The following is a 14,356-nucleotide window of genomic DNA, read 5'->3' as shown; positions in this document are numbered from 1 at the left end:
ATAAAATAATTAAATAAAAGTACTAACAAAGAAACAATGACAGGAGGAAGGAGCATGAAACAAGATATCCAATTAGAATCATACATTGAAATCATACATTCAAAATATTTTCATTAAAGTATATCTTCAGCAGATATTTAAAAAGAGGCACTGAATCTACAGTCAACACTGGGCCATCTGCAACTCTCCATCTGCAACTCTCCAATTAACAGAATTGGTGTACATAACATGCTTATAGTCAAGTACATTTTACCCACTATTCTTCCTCTCAATAAGATCTGCTAAGGAGTTGTTATGAAAGTTACACTGTTGATTGGATACACTTTGTTAGAGGAAGAGACACATGTTGTAGTCCTGAAAGCATGAACTGACATGCAGGTTTTTCATGTCCAGGAGCAGAGGGCCAGAGTGCACGTTTCCCTGCTTCTCCATGAAACAACCAACTCCTCAACACCTAGAGGGGAGAGCTGTGATCGACACCTCCGTCTACCTAGACACCACACAGACAGTACACAGACAACAGTCAGGCCTCTTCCAGCTGCTCAGCAAGAGTAAATTGGACTTGATTAGAATTAATCATATTCGCACGAGTGCAATTTGAAGAAAAAAATAAATCTGGGAAATCTGTTCAGGAGCTGAGTTGTAAACAAATATTTAACATTGTGAAAACTATTGAGTACTTAACAGGGTGAAAATCATTAATTCCAGCAGTGGTGTAAAGTACTTATTGTAAGTAAAAACACTTGAAAGTACTAATTCAGTCGTTTTGGGGGGGTATCTGTACTTTACTTTTACTATTTATATTTTGACAACTTTTACTTTTATTTCACCACATTCCTAAAGAAAATTATGTATTTTTTACACCCAAAAGTTCTCATTACATTTTGAATGCTTATCAGGACAACACAATTATCTAATTCACACACTTATCAAAAGAACATCCCTGGTCGTCCTTACAGCCTCTGATCTGGTGGACTCACTAAACACATGCGTGTTTGTAAATGGTGTCTGAGTGTTGGAGCATGCCCTGGTTATTCGTTAAAAAATGAATAAAAAAATAACATGATGCTGTCTGCTTTGCTTAATATAAGGAATTTGAAATTAGTTATACTTTCACTTTTACTTTTGATACTTAAATATATTTAAAACCAAATGCTTTTAGACTTTTACTCAAGTAGTATTTTACTGGGTGACTTTCACTTTTACTTGAGTCATTTTCTATTAAGGTATCTTTACTTTTACTCAAGTATGAAAATTGGGCACTTTTTCCACCACTGAATTCCAGTGTAAGAAAGGACCAAATGAATTATCTCTAAAAGATGTAAATACTACCTTACACCTTATTCTTCTTTTTTTTAAATCCAATCTCTGGTATTACAGATTCATGGAACATGTATAAAAAGAGTATAAAAATCTCCTACAGTCTGGCAGTCTCCCCTCTTTCACCACGGAGAGATGCAGTCTGCAAAATGGCAACTTTCAAACTTGTCTTTATTTGTCTCACATCGTGGGTCTGGGCTGGGCGTTGTTGCTTGAAGAAGAAATTGGGTAATTAAATTAAAGTGCTTTCCAAAGACACATCATAAGTCCCTCCATTGCGCCGCTCGCCTGACAAATGGTCGTCGGGGTATAATTGAAACACATTGTTGTCATCATAGGTCAATAACATTATTCCCCCCTTCACCACCACACGATTAACAGACTCCATTTTATCTTCCCTCACACCATTTCGTGCAGATAGCGGGAGTGTCAGCTGCTTATCCATAAAAGGCCTTATCCTTATCTAAAAAATAAACAAATACATAAAGCACAATAAGGACTACTTAGTATAAGGCAAACAAGCTAGCTGTGTTTGTTTGACACATCAATACAGGATGAAGCCGAGAAGGGCTAGTGCAGACCTTCACTTTAATGGAGAAAGGGCATACAAGTAGCCTGTCAAATTTAACAGGTCAAACATTTGTCCTTGAAACAAGACACGACAACAATCTCTCGCCCGGTGAACACAGATATTATCTTACAAAACTGGAAGATGATAAGATGCAGAAAGAATATTGTAATAGATAGGTGTATATTGGAACGTTTTAAAAACTACATCTAAATCTTTTTGATAAAACATTAGCTCATGTTTCGTAATGCATAGCTGTGTGACTTTATAGAGGAAGTAAGAACAATGTCACCCAAGGACATGGAATAGCAAAACCCCATAATTGTTTTTCCTAGCGCTTAGTGGCCTTAACTTCTTTGGACATTTTATTTACAGCCATCACTCTGTTTATGCTTGATAAACATGGCTTAATTAGCATAAGCACAAGTGTAATGTGGAGCTAAAATAAAAAGTTATGTGTATTTAAGAATAGAATTTACAAATCTATGGGCCTAAATTAATTTGACAAACAAATGGGAAAAGTAGGGCCAGGGATCAAGGGTAAAAACACCATTACCGCCCAGTCCATGGTGGCTGCCTTCGTGCAATTATCTACAAGGTTACAAAGTTAATTGAATTTATTCCATGGAATCTGTTTACTGTTAAGCCTTAAGGATTGGAAGCAACAACACTTCCAACGTAACAGAATGGAGGGACTATCCTTAAAGTAGAATATATGTCTTGTGTGTGAGTCTCGACGTGGAGAAGAGCCAAATGACTTATGGATGGGTATTCAATGAAGTCCTTTGTCAGAAATGTATGCAGAGGTGGGGCAGGATATACTGTACAGTAATCCCTGATGCACAACAAGGGGGTAACTCCATTGTCTGTCTGACTGGAGAAATGTGTTTACGAGCAGGCTCTGCGCTCAACCAACAGATTAGACGACAATTGGGAGCGCGCGATAAGCAGGCAGCCAGCAGCATGTCAGTCGCCCCCCCCCCCCCCATTTATTTGACAAGTAGAGAGTCAGCATGAACAATGCCTTTAATCCATTCCCTCTCTCAATGAAACTTACATACCAGTGGTGATTGCTAGTAGTTCTTTACATATTACCAGCGGAGTGTTATGTTTTGAAAGGTGTTGCAAAGCTACACAGAGTCGGCTCAAAACAACCTAAAAACCTAACCCCCCGCACATGATAGGGGACCTGGCCTCAGTAAAGAGGTTAGAATGACATTTAATTGGAATGGCTTCGTACAGGCCTTTGTCTTCTACAGGCAGTAAACCGTATGAATGAGCTAAAACAGACAGACTGAATGGCAGATGATTCATGATGACATCAATGAGCAATGTGCCTTTACAGCAACAGACAAAGGCATCAGCATGCAACCCCAACCTGTGTTAGCCATTTTCATCATCTTAACAATGTCCTTTGACCGGCCATCACTGGCCTCTGCCCTAACCAAACCTGTAAATGTTCCTGTGACCTCCACCCACAGGGTCACCCCACCATGTCAGCAGGGGTCATGTTTTTAGATAAGGTACCAGTCAGCCAGGCCTGTGGCTGCTTTAATGGAATAGGACTGAGAGTAAGATTTATGGCAGTGCTGGATTACGTGAGTGAGATCATGTGTGTCTTTCTCAGTGGTCATTTTTTATTTTTTATTTAACTAGGCAAGTCAGTTAAGAACTTATTCTTATTTACAATGACAGCCTACCCCGGCAAAACCCAGACGACACTGGGCCAATTGTGCGCCGCCCAATGGGACTCCCAATCACAGCCGGAAATGATACAGCCTGAAATCGAACCAGGGACTGTAGTGACACCGAGATACTGAGATGCAGTGCCTTAGACCGCTGCACCGCTGCACCGCTCGGAAGCCGAGTAGATCAGATCAGGAGTGACACATGACCAGACCATGGCCTATACACCCCAGGCCCCAGGCCATGGGAAATGACCAAAGCCAACCAGTGAAAGCATGACTTTGGCAGTCTGGGGTCGACAGTATATGACACGACAAGGTGAGTCGAACGAGGCAACCGGTTCTTTAAACTACGCACATAATAAACATTGGTCAGGTTGAAAACATACTCCAAGTGTGTGTTCAAGTGTAGGTATGGCCATTGGTACCAGTCTCTTTCAGACTTTTAAAAATGCATCTTGTGGGCATAACCCACAAGATGAGGGACGGGAAACTGGAGGTCCCCTTTTGAAACTGGAGGTCCCCTTTTGTAGGCCCGTGAACCAATTAAAATAAAAAAATATACATACAGTATGTAAACATTATTGAAGTGGCATTATTAGAATATGTGGACAACTACAAATACCTAGGTGGCTGGTTAGACTGTAAGCATCTCCATTCCAAAATTAAATCTAGAATCTGCTTCCTATTTCGCAACAAAGCATCCTTCACTCATGCTGCCAAACATACTCTCATAAAACTGACCATCCGACCGATCCTCGACTTCGGCAATGTCATTTACAAAATAGCCTCCAACACTCTCCTCAACAAATAGGATGCAGTCTATCACAGTGCCATTCGTTTTGTCACCAAAGCCCCATATACTACCCACCACTGCGACCTGTACGCTCTCGTTGGCTGGCCCTCGCTTCATACTCGTCGCCAAACCCACTGGCTTCAGGTCATCTACAAGCCTCTGCTAGGTAAAGCCCCGCCTTATCTCAGCTCACTGGTCACCATAGCAGCACCCACCCATAGCACGCGCTCCAGCAGGTATATCTCACTGGTCACCCCCAAAGCCAATTCTTCCTTTGGCCGCCTTTCCTTCCAGTTCTCTGCTGCCAATGACTGGAACGAACTCCAAAAATCACTGAAGCTGGAGACTCATATCTCCCTCACTAGCTATAAGCACCAGCTGTCAGAGCAGCTCACAGATCACAACACCTGTACATAGCCCATCTGTAAATAGCCCATCCAACTACCTCATCCCCATACTGTATTTATTTATTTACTTATCTTGCTCCTTTGCACCCCAGTGTCTCTACTTTCACATTCATCTTCTTCACATCTACCACTCCAGTGTTTAATTGCTATATTGTAATTACTTCGCCACCATGGCCTATTTAGTGCCTTTCCTCCCTTATCCTACCTCATTTACACATACTGTATATATACTTTTTCTACTGAATTATTGACTGTATGTTTGTTTATTCCATGTGTAACTCTGTGTTGTTGTATGTGTCGAACTGCTTTGCTTTATCTTGGCCAGGTCTGTTTAACAGTCTGATGGCCTTGAGATAGAAGCTGTTTTTCAGTCTCTCGGTCCAAGCTTTGATGTACTGACCTCGCCTTCTGGATGGTAGAGGGGTGAACAGGCAGTGGCTCGGGTGGTTGTTGTCCTTGATGATCTTTTTGGCCTTCCTGTGACATCCGGTGCTGTAGGAGTCCTGGAGGGCAGGTAGTTTGCCCTCCGCACCACCCTCTGGGGAGCCTTGCGGATGTGGGCATTGCAGTTGGCGTACCAGGCGGTGATACAGCCTGACAGGATGCTCTCAATTGTGCATCTGTAAAAGTTTGAGGATTTTAGGTGACAAGCCTTCTGCGCCTTCTTCACCACACTGTGTGTGCGGGTGGACCATTTCAGTTTGTCCGTGATGTGTACGCCGATGAAATTAAAACTTTCCACCTTCTCCACTGCTGTCCCATCGATCGGGTTCAAGTCTGGGCTTTGGCTGGGCCACTCAATGACATTCAGAGACTTGTCCCGAAGCCACTCCTGCGTTGTCTTGGCTGTGTGCTTAGGGCCGTTGTCCTGTTGGAAGGTAAACCTTCGCCGCAGTCTGAGGTCCTGAGCGTCACGGACTAGGTTTTCATGAAGGAACTCTCTGTACTTTGCGCCGTTTATCTTTACCTCGATCCTGATTAGTCTCCCAGTCCCTGCCGCTGAAAAACATCCCCACAGCATTTCCTCCAGATGTGACGCTTGGTATTCAGGCCAAAGAGTTCAATATTGGTTTCATAAGACCAGAGAATCCTATTTCTCATGGTCTGAGAGTCTTGAGGTGCCTGTGCCTTTAACTGAGGAGTGGCTTCTGTCTGGCCCTTCTACCATAAAGGCCTGATTGGTAGAGTGCTGCAGAAATGGTTGTCCTTCTGGAAGGTTCTCCCATCATAAAATGCAAATGAATTACTTAAAAATCATACAATGTGATTTTCTGGATTTTATTTTAGATTCCGTCTCTCACAGTTGAAGTGTAACAATGATAAAAAATTACAGACCTCTACATGCTTTGTAAGTAGGAAAACCTGCAAAATCGGCAGTGTATCAAATACTTGTTCTCCCCACTGTATATATATATTTTTTAGTAACTCGGGTTCTCAACATAATAGAGTACACTTGGTGCAATTTTGAAATGTGGTTGTGTATCAGCATCTACATGGATATTACCCTTTGGAAACTGAACTCATGTGGGTTGGCTCAAAGATACAGTAGGCCTAAATCTATTTCACATATTGCATGTCGTTTGTTGCAACAGTTGGATGTGCATATTTGCATGTATGGTCCACCTCCTGGAAACATTGATTACCTAACGGTATAGAACATCTATGCTACATTACTGTAACGTTCCTTTAACAGCTGTTTGTTGCAGGGCAATTGCTCATTTCATAGTGCTTAAGTAAAAAGGATCATTACCAATTAAATGCCCATTAATTGTGCGAGCATGGGATGCTGCCAGATGTTTACAAATAGCCGATCTCTTATAACTGTTCCCTAATAGCCAGGCACATGGACTTTCCCTCCCCAAACAAAAGACATACAGTAATTACAAATAGGCAAATGCATCCTCAGTAAGTGGAAGAAAAGGGAGAAGTCTGATGTTTTCCTATAGCAAAGATATGACAATTACAGTCTAGCAAGAATTGACATTCATCAGACAGAAATTACTTGGCATAGGCAGGACTTTTAAGAGGACTGCCTTGAAGTATTGATGATATTAGTTAGGACTTGGATCAACTGATTTACTCATTCACTAATATGATTAGTGGTTCAGCACAGTATCATGATTATAATTTTAACGATACTTGTTGCAGTAAGCTCAATGAGTGAAATCTGCCATTGAAGTTCAACAAGCAATTTACCCATTTCTGTCTACACCGATTCCCATTATTCCTGCATTATTCCTACACCGATACCCATTATTCCTGCATTATTCCTACACCGATACCCATTATTCCTGCATTATTTCTACACCGATACCTATTATTCCTGTATTATTCCTACACCGATACCCATTATTCCTGCATTATTCCTACACGATTCCCATTATTCCTGCATTAGTCCTACACCGATTCCCATTATTCCTGCATTATTCCTACACCGATACCCATTATTCCTGTATTATTCCTACACCGATTCCCATTATTCCTGCATTATTCCTACACCGATTCCCATTATTCCTGCATTATTCCTACACCGATACCCATTATTCCTGCGTTATTCTTACACCGATACCCATTATTCCTGCATTATTCCTACACCGATACCCATTATTCCTGTATTATTCCTACACCGATTCCCATTATTCCTGCATTATTCCTACACCGATTCCCATTATTCCTGCATTATTCCTACACCGATACCCATTATTCCTGCATTATTCTTACACCGATACCCATTATTCCTGCATTATTCCTGCACCGATACCCATTATTCCAACCCAATCACTGGTCACCTTAAACAATGCCACTTTAAATAATGCCACTTTAATAATGTTCACATATCTTACATTACTCATCTCATATGTATATACTGTATTTTATACCATCTACTGCACCCTGCCTATGCTGCTCAGCCATCGCTCATCCATATATTTATATGTACATATTCTCATTCACCCCTTTAGATGTGTGTGTATTAGGTAGTTGTTGGGGAATTGTTATATCACTTTTTAGAAATTACTGCACTGTCGGAACTAGAAGCACAAGCATTTCGCTACACTCGCATTAACATCTGCTAACCATGTGTATGTGACCAATAAAATTGTGTTTTATTTGATATGCTACCAGAACAAAGAAGCTGTAGAACTTTCCTGAAAATCCTTTAACAAAGATAAACGTCTTCACATGGCTTCTCTCGATATGGACTGCTATAGAAGTGATGAATGGGTGTCAGCTGCTCTTACAATCTAGCCGGCTCTACTTTGACCCCAGAACAATGGCAGGACCCTCGCACTGTGCCCTGGACCAGCAGAAAGAGCTGAATTTAGTATTTCTGTGGTCACCTGGCTGACCTGGGTCCAGCCCAGAGCAGCACATTTCTATTCCTGTAAGCCCCCGATCAGCCTTACCCTGGCTTCCCGGACAGAGCATCCATTGCAGGTGTCATTAGCCGACCCCAGCGGCTCCCTGAGCCAACCCTATTAGAGGAGGAGAGTCTGGACTTAACACCCATCACCTCAGAGGACTGGCTCTGAGCTATCGCTAGCCGACACTACACCAACTGACTGGGGGAATCTATATCAAAACACTCAACTTTTAGAGGAAATCGTTGTAGACTAATAGGATGAATGACAAGAGAATGATGGGGGGGTTGGATCCATCATTTCATGATGCCCCTGTTATTGTGGCAGATCAGATCCAGCACATTGCACAGTCCATTGGATGTAATACAGCAGGCTGTCTGTCAGGATGGGTGACATCCAGAGAGTGCCCTATCAGCCAACTAGCCAAACATCTAGCCAGCCAACCAGCCGGTCAGCCAGCAAGCCAGCCAGTTCACCAGCCAGCCAGCCAATCACCCGGGCAACCAACCGGCCAGCCAATAAACCAAACAGCCATTCAAATAACCATACAGCCAGCTATCCAGCCAACCAGCCAGTCAGCCAACCAGACAACCAGCTAGTCAGGCTAATCAGCAAAGCAGTGAGAGTGCGTGGTCAGAGTGGGTTTGTGGGGGTTGCCTGACTCATATGACCTATTTATGCAGTGGCGTGGCCAAAGGAGTCATGGTTGTTTTAGCTAATGCAATTAACCGTGCGTGGTTATACCCCCATCCTCCTCCCCCTCCTTGGCTAGAGGGGAAAAGAGAGGGAGAGGCAGAGGAAGAGGGCAGGTTGACAGAGAAAGGGAGTAGAGATTAAATGAAGGAGAAAAGTACTGCCAGAGATACACAGAGATGGGATGGAAAGAGTGAGAGAGAATCAGTGGAATAAGAATGAGAGAGAAAGAGCAAAAGAAAAGACTTAAGTGCAAAATCAATAAATATAGAGGAGGAGGCCAGGAGGACCTTAACATTTAATGATGGTGGGAGCAGGAGCTGGGGCTTGAGCTGGGTTGGAGCAGGACCTGTAGATGGAGCAGGAGCTGGGGCTTGAGCTGGGTTGGAGCAGGACCTGTAGATGGAGCAGGAGCTGGGGCTTGAGCTGGGTTGCAGCAGGACCTGTAGATGGAGCAGGAGCTGGGGCTTGAGCTGGGTTGGAGCAGGACCTGTAGATGGAGCAGGAGCTAGGGCTTGAGCTGGGTTGGAGCAGGACCTGGAGATGGAGCAGGAGCTGGCGCTGGAGCATGAGCTGGAGAAGAAGCTGGATCTCGAGAAGGAAAAGGAGAAAGAGCAGGGCATTGAGCAGGAGCTGGGTATGGAGAAGGAGAATGAGCAGGATATGGGGCTGGAGCAGGAGCTGGAGACGCAGCTACGGTTGGCTGTCGGGATGTGTGCCTCCTTGGGGGAGCGGGGAAAGGGGGATTGCAGGGCAGGCCTGTAAGAGGGGGGAAAGATGAAGAGGCAGTATTAGGCTGCCGTTTAATGGTTTTAATGGTCAGGAGAGTGGCTAGTTCCACAGACTCAGCCCTCTCCCCCGTGGCTCTGGTGGTCAGGAGTGTGGATAGTTCCACAGACTCAGCCCTCTCCCCCGTGGCTCTGGTGGTCAGGAGTGTGGCTAGTTCCACAGACTCAGCCCTCTCCCCCGTGGCTCTGGTGGTCAGGAGTGTGGCTAGTTCCACAGACTCAGCCCTCTCCCCCGTGGCTCTGGTGGTCAGGAGTGTGGCTAGTTCCACAGACTCAGCCCTCTCCCCCGTGGCTCTGGTGGTCAGGAGTGTGGCTAGTTCCACAGACTCAGCCCTCTCCCCCGTGGCTCTGGTGGTCAGGAGTGTGGCTAGTTCCACAGACTCAGCCCTCTCCCCCGTGGCTCTGGTGGTCAGGAGTGTGGCTAGTTCCACAGACTCAGCCCTCTCCCCCGTGGCTCTGGTGGTCAGGAGTGTGGCTAGTTCCACAGACTCAGCCCTCTCCGACGTAGCTCTGGGTCCACTCCATATAACTGGCCATAACTCACCTCATTTGTCAGTTTGGGGTCTCAGAGGTTTGGGATAAAAGTGTGGAGAGCCCTAATGGCAGGTGGAACAGCGCAGGACCCATCTTATGCGATCTCGGCAGGAAAACATTTCTGGAGTAAGCCTTGGAACCACCACAATCTGTTAGGGACTGAACAGAAGGAGGAAAGAAGAGGAAGAGAGGAGGGCAAGGACAAGTTCTGAGCTGTCTCAACAAGATACAGTAGACTCAATGACTGAAACGAGGAGGCACACAATGAATGTAAAAGTGCACAGATCTGCAGGTCCTTTGCATTTGTCTCTGGTATTCCCAAGATGAAGTGCAATGATGCGTGAATGGATGCATAATACTGTTTGTTGTTTATACCAAGTCAAACCATGCTGGTTCACTTCCCCTCTGGTGTTGGTTAGCAGTGGAGGGGAGGGGAGTAGCCTACTGCACTGAACACTGCTGCTGCCTACTGCACTGAACACTGCTGCTGCCTACTGCACTGAACACTGCTGCTGCCTACTGCACTGAACACTGCTGCTGCCTACTGCACTGAACACTGCTGCTGCCTACTGCACTGAACACTGCTGCTGCCTACTGCACTGAACACTGCTGCTGCCTACTGCACTGAACACTGCTGCTGCCTACTGCACTGAACACTGCTGCTGCCTACTGCACTGAACACTGCTGCTGCCTACTGCACTGAACACAGACATTGAGCCAGTGCTGCACCACAGGGATCCATGCCATGTCTCCCTCCCTGGGACTTTTAATTGAAATACCTGAGGGTGTGGTGGGGTTGAGTGGGTGTCGGGAGGATGAGGTGGGGGGTGTACTTTGATGTGTAGGAGGAGTGTATTTTGGGGGGTCCAGTCTAAGCTTGTTCAGAGATCCTCAGAGAGAGAGGGAGAGCCCCACTGAACCCCTTCATGTTGGGGCAGGTTTCAACCCCCTCATTTGGCGGTCTGGTGGCACAATTAAATGGTGTTGCAGCACATCAAAGAATCAGCCATATTTCATAATACGTGTAATGTGATAGTTAAATACTTAGTTAAATAATTATAATTTGGTAAATAGACAGTCCATGTAACCATTCATGTTTACACAATGCTCTATGTTTTCTGTCAACTAATAATATATCAAATCTACAGTATCATAATGTATTGTTTTCGGTAGACAGGTTATGGATACTGGGTAAACTATGAACTATGATCATTTTAGAAATGTGCGGGGTGACAGGTAGCCTAGTGGTTAGGCCAGTGACCGAATGGTTGCTGGATCGAATACCCGAGCTGACAAGGTAAAAATCTGTCGTTCTGCCCCTGAACAAGGCAGTTAACCCACTGTTCCCCGGTAGGCCATCATTGTAAATAAGAATTTGTTCTTAACTGACTTAAATATCGGTTAAAAATAAAAATGAAAATGTTTGGCAGATGAGGCAATGACATACACTGAAGCCTATAAAATCTAAAACAACTCTTGAAAGCATATTATGTTATCACCATTTCTGCACTGTCTTCAAAAGCACAGCTAGTTTTACACCACTTAACCAACAGTACTGGTAGCCTTATTCAACAGTACTGGTAGCCTTATTCAACAGTACTGGCAGCCGTATCCAACAGTACTGGTAGCCGTATCCAACAGTACTGGTAGCCTTACTCAACCGTACTGGTAGCCTTATTCAACCGTACTGGTAGCCTTATTCAACAGTACTGGTAGCCTTATTCAACCGTACTGGTAGCCTTATTCAACAGTACTGGTAGCCTTATTCAACAGTACTGGCAGCCTTTTTCAACAGTACTGGTAGCCTTATTCAACCGTACTGGTAGCCTTATTCAACAGTACTGGTAGCCTTATTCAACAGTACTGGTAGCCGTATCCAACAGTACTGGTAGCCTTATTCAACAGTACTGGTAGCCTTATTCAACCGTACTGGTAGCCTTATTCAACAGTACTGGTAGTCGTATCCAACAGTACTGGTAGCTGTATCCAACAGTACTGGTAGCCTTATTCAACAGTACTGGTAGCCTTATTCAACCGTACTGGTAGCCTTATTCAACAGTACTGGTAGCCTTATTCAACAGTACTGGTAGCCTTATTCAACAGTACTGGTAGCCTTATTCAACAGTACTGGTAGCCTTATTCAACAGTACTGGCAGCCGTATCCAACAGTACTGGTAGCCTTATCCAACAGTACTGGTAGCCTATTTCAACAGTACTGGTAGCCTTATGCAATAGTACTGGTAGCCGTATCTGATAGTACTGGTAGCCTTATCCAACAGTACTGGTAGCCTTATCCAACAGTACTGGTAGCCGTATCCAACAGTACTGGTAGCCGTATCCAACAGTACTGGTAGCCTTATCCAACAGTACTGGTAGCCGTAACCAACAGTACTGGTAGCCGTATCCAACAGTACTGGTAGCCGTATCCAATAGTACTGGTAGCCGTATCCAATAGTACTGGTAGCCGTATCCAACAGTACTGGTAGCCGTATCCAACAGTACTGGTAGCCGTATCCAATAGTACTGGTAGCCGTATCCAACAGTACTGGTAGCCGTATCCAATAGTACTGGTAGCCGTATCCAACAGTACTGGTTGCCGTATCCAACAGTACTGGTAGCCTTATTCAACAGTACTGGTAGCCTTATCCAACAGTACTGGTAGCCTTATCCAACAGTACTGGTAGCCTTATTCAACAGTACTGGTAGCCTTATGCAATAGTACTGGTAGCCGTATCTGATAGTACTGGTAGCCTTATTCAACAGTACTGGTAGCCTTATCCAACAGTACTGGTAGCCTTATCCAATAGTACTGGCAGCCGTATCAGACAGTACTGGTAGCCTTATCCAACAGTACTGGTAGCCGTAACCAACAGTACTGGTAGCCTTATTCAACAGTACTGGGAGCCGTATCCAACAGTACTGGTAGCCTTATTCAACAGTACTGGTAGCCTTATTCAACCGTACTGGTAGCCTTATTCAACAGTACTGGTAGCCTTATTTAACAGTACTGGTAGCCGTATCCAACAGTACTGGTAGCTGTATCCAACAGTACTGGTAGCCTTATTCAACAGTACTGGTAGCCTTATTCAACCGTACTGGTAGCCTTATTCAACAGTACTGGTAGCCTTATTCAACAGTACTGGTAGCCTTATTCAACAGTACTGGTAGCCTTATTCAACAGTACTGGTAGCCTTATTCAACAGTACTGGCAGCCGTATCCAACAGTACTGGTAGCCTTGTTCAACAGTACTGGTAGCCTTATTCAACAGTACTGGTAGCCTTATTCAACAGTACTGGTAGCCTTATCCAATAGTACTGGCAGCCGTATCCAACAGTACTGGTAGCCTTATTCAACAGTACTGGTAGCCTTATTCAACAGTACTGGTAACCTTATTCAACAGTACTGGTAGCCTTATTCAACAGTACTGGTAGCCGTATCCAACAGTACTGGTAGCCGTATCCAACAGAACTTGAAGCCTTATTCAACAGTACTGGTAGCCGTATCCAATAGTAATGGCAGCCTTATCCAACAATACTGGTAGCCTTATTCAACAGTACTGGTAGCCTTATCAAACAGTACTGGTAGCCTTATCCAACAGTACTGGTAGCCGTATCTGATAGTACTGGTAGCCTTATCCAACAGTACGTACTGGTAGCCGTATCCAACAGTACTGGTAGCCTTATCCAACAGTACTGGTAGCCGTATCCAACAGTACTGGTAGCCTTATCCAACAGTACTGGTAGCCTTATGCAATAGTACTGGTAGCCTTATCCAACAGTACTGGTAGCCTTATCCAACAGTACTGGTAGCCGTATCCAACAGTACTGGTAGCCTTATGCAATAGTACTGGTAGCCTTATCCAACAGTACTGGTAGCCGTATCCAATAGTACTGGTAGCCTTATCCAACAGTACTGGTAGCCTTATGCAATAGTACTGGTAGCCTTATCCAACAGTACTGGTAGCCTTATCCAACAGTACTGGTAGCCTTATCCAATAGTACTGGTAGCCTTATCCAACAGTACTGGTAGCTGTATCCAACAGTACTGGTAGCTGTATCCAACAGTACTGGTAGCCGTATCCAACAGTACTGGTAGCCGTATCCAACAGTACTGGTAGCCTTATGCAATAGTACTGGTAGCCTTATCCAACAGTACTGGTAGCCTTATCCAACAGTACTGGTAGCCGTATCCAACAGTACTGGTAG

This window comes from Salvelinus fontinalis, chromosome 4 (genome assembly GCF_029448725.1).
Source record: "Salvelinus fontinalis isolate EN_2023a chromosome 4, ASM2944872v1, whole genome shotgun sequence".
Lineage (NCBI taxonomy): Eukaryota > Metazoa > Chordata > Actinopteri > Salmoniformes > Salmonidae > Salvelinus > Salvelinus fontinalis.
This window is presented reverse-complemented; position numbering follows the sequence as displayed.